This window comes from Cimex lectularius, unplaced genomic scaffold (genome assembly GCF_000648675.2).
Source record: "Cimex lectularius strain Harlan isolate CLEC.00 unplaced genomic scaffold, Clec_2.1 scaffold6, whole genome shotgun sequence".
Taxonomy (NCBI): Eukaryota; Metazoa; Arthropoda; class Insecta; order Hemiptera; family Cimicidae; genus Cimex; species Cimex lectularius.
The window spans coordinates 2,759,176-2,762,638 of NW_019392677.1; the positions used below are offsets into that span (position 1 = coordinate 2,759,176).

Sequence of the window (3,463 nt, forward strand, 5' to 3'; positions counted from 1 at the left end):
TTTAAAAAAAAGCACAAAAAGATAAAAATTCAAATTAAATTGATTGTTCACGATATTGTCTCTCTTTTACGTGAACTGTTTGGTTTTTATGTTGGCCTATTCTTTGGTTATTAGCTCAAAGTTGGTTTTTACAACTTCTATATTGTTCTTTTTTCCTTTTTTGTCTGTGCTTAGTGTAGAGATCTTATAGATTTTTTTTTTTTTTTTTTGGGGGGGGGGTTGTTAGCTATGTTTACTGTTTCTTTTTCATTTGCCTTTTTCTTTCTTTTTGTGCTTTCTTTATTAAGTTAAATTTGGAAAATAAATTTTGCACAGGACAAAAAGTTTCTTTCTGCTTTGGTTCTTCACTGTTCTTAATTTTTAAGTTGAATTCTTCTTTTTTGTGTTTTCTTATTGGGTTAAATGTAGGTAATCAAACTCCCGTATGGTTGTTCTTATTTTGGTTTTGGCTGTTAAGACAAGAAATTAGTCAAATTTTTCTGCTTTCGTTGTTCACTATGTTTTTTGCCCCTTTTTATGTCTTTTGTTTGGGTTTTTTCGTGGAATTCTTCTTTTTTGTGCTTTTTTTATTAGATTAAATTTTGGTTTTCAAAATCCTGTATTATTGATCTTATTTTCGTTTTGTCTATTAAGCAACGAAATTGGTTAAATTTTTTTGCTTTGGTTGTTCACTATGTTTTTTGCCCCTTTTTATGTATTTTGTTTGATTTTTTACGTTGTCTTATTCTTTTTTGTGCTTTTTTATTAGATAAATTTGGGTTTTCAAACTTCTGTATTGCTTTCTTATTTTGGAAATAAATTTTGCCCGGGGCAAAATGTTGAATTAGTAGATTAACTCCACTCCCCCCCCCTTTTTCACTCAGTCACAAATTTTTTTCCATTTAGCATAAAATTTCTGCATTTTGGTTGGGTGGAGTAATTAAAGACACGGATATATTGCTAGCTTATTAAACGAAGAGATTTCTACGAAATGTGACAAGCTCTACCGTGCATTTTTCAAATGCGGTTGTAAATTTTTTACTCATTTTAAATTTACCAGTTTTTGAAAGATGTAGTGTTTGTTTTGTTACGAAAAATTAAATTGAACTTTCTAGAAGAGTGCCTCCTTAAAGGAAATTAACACTCTTTTCAGTGCACTTTTTGGATTTCCACAAGAACGGATAGTTCAAGAGCCTCGAGTAAATTTATGATGAAAACCGTAGATAGTTGAAACAATCAACATCAAATGACGAATATCTGCGAAAGGGTTGAAATTCGGACCGTGGTTATACAAACGTTTTCGTGAAGAAACACCTGACCAACTTTGTCGTACTTCGTACATCCCAACACAGCGTGACCAGCACGTTCCAACCAAAATAAAATAATTGTTACATATATTATCTAAGAGTATGACACCAGTCGTAAAGAATATTTGAAAAGTACCGGTGCGAGCCTGTGGCGTTAGCGACTTCATGTTGAAATTTTCATTTCTTCTCTCTTCATCGTTTACTAGCACTAAACAAGAAAGAAGAAACAAAAAAGAAAAATTACGTTGAATTCTTCCTTTTTTTGTGCACTTTTTCGTTGCATTTGAGGTGTAGAAACACCTGAACAACTTTGTCGTACTTCCATATATATAAAAAATTGTTACATATATTATCTATGACCATGACACCAATATTGTCATAAATAATATTTGAAAAGTGGTGGTGGCGAGGCTGTGGCGTTATTGACTTCATTTTAAAATTTGCATACCTTCTGTCTTCATTGTTTACTAGTTCTTTTTAGAGAGCGTAGAATTTCATTCGGTTTTCTAAAATTCATTAGATGCACAGAAAAACTTCAACCTCTACCGTGAAATTTTCCAATGAGGTTAGAAATTTAGGTTTTTTCTCGTTTTAAATTTAGCAGTTTTTCAGAAATTGATTGTTTGCTTTTGACCAAAATTAAATAAAAGTTCTAGAAGGGTGCTTCTCTTTTCAAAGTTTTCTCCCCAAAATTGAATCGTTCAAGAACTACGAGTAGATTTATGACAAAAACCGTAAATAGTTGGGGGGAAAATTGAATATCTGCGAAAAGGTTGAGAATCGGGCCACGTTTCGGCCTTTTTTGTTGTATGTGCACCTGTCAAATTTTGCCATATGAGTAGCGAACCACCATGTATATACATTCACAGACAAAAACCGAACATTTGTATTTGTTCGTTTTATTTTCCATGATAACTAGGTATAAAGGTTAATAGTTGAATTCACTAATTTCGTGGTCCGCTTGACCTATTAATATATTACAATTAATTAAGGTTTTTTGGTTGAGATAAAAAAGTCAATGGCACGAGCGGGATTGATTGATTTTTTTATCTCAACCAAAAAACCTTAATTAATGTTAATAGTTGACCTAAAATGTAAACGCAACATTAATAACTTGTTGATTACCTTTACATAGTGTACAAAACCTTTTATACAGGGGCGTCGGTGGCCGCAACGGTTTAGGCGTTGACACGGCGCTCATCACTATAAGGTAAAGGTCCTGGGTTCGAATCCAGCGGCCCTGCATTCAAACCCGACATACTTACAAATGGGCTTTTTTTCAAAAACACCGGCACCCCGAGGGTTGATATAACCTCTGCTGTTGCGAACCCTCGTAAAATAAAATAAAAAATAAAAATAAAAACCTTTTATACTCTCCGGATAAAAAATTACGAAAATATGTAGGGTATTTGTTGAGATAAAAAAGTCAGCGTCACGAGCGGGATTCGATCCCACGATTTTCGGTTCCGAGTTGATCGAAGTCACGTTAGCTCAATTGGTAGAGCAGCGGCGTATTTAGCCGAAGATCGTGGGTTCGAATCCCGCTCATGACACTGACTTTTTTATCTCAACCAATACCTTACTTAAAGATTAATTAATTGAAAGATGTTATTTGGTCAATCGGACCACGAAATCGAATAGAATTATGAAAATATTTCGTCCTTTGTCGGGTAAATGAAAATATCTTTCAGTTTTGCCTTACTAAAGTTCTGATTTTAAAATGTTATATAAAAAAAAATTACATTATGCATTAGCCTACATCTAAGTATTATGTAAATGTAGGTTTTATTAAATTAACTGTTTGAATAACAAATTAATCAATCTTTAATAGGCCTCTTCACAATTACAAAATTTAACGTGTTGAAACCCTTTTTGTCTATTCCGACGATGAATCCGGCTCAAATTCAATTCTCAAACACCCGAAAGGTCTTCTTATTACATATTCTCTTACAGTCGCTTGTTTTTCCTTTTCCGTATAATTATTTTAAATGACGGAGAATTCCTCGGAGTGTGTCCTGGGTGTATTGTACAAGAGCCGGCGAGAAAGGGCAGACCAGATACCATCAGAAACGCGTCCCACCCGTAGTGATTTCACATATTTATCTATGCGGTAGCATAGACTGCGGCCTGGTTCTTGAGATCTCCCACTTCTACCTTCCGTCGTAATCGGCTCCTCG

The 3,463-nt window shown here is 33.9% G+C and overlaps 1 protein-coding gene across 1 annotated transcript in view; it reads right to left on the bottom strand.

Annotated features, from left to right (window-relative positions):
* LOC106673807 overlaps positions 1-3,463 on the bottom strand; it is a 154,383-nt gene that overhangs the window by 133,196 nt on the left and 17,724 nt on the right. The gene's annotated exons all lie outside the window — the stretch shown is intronic.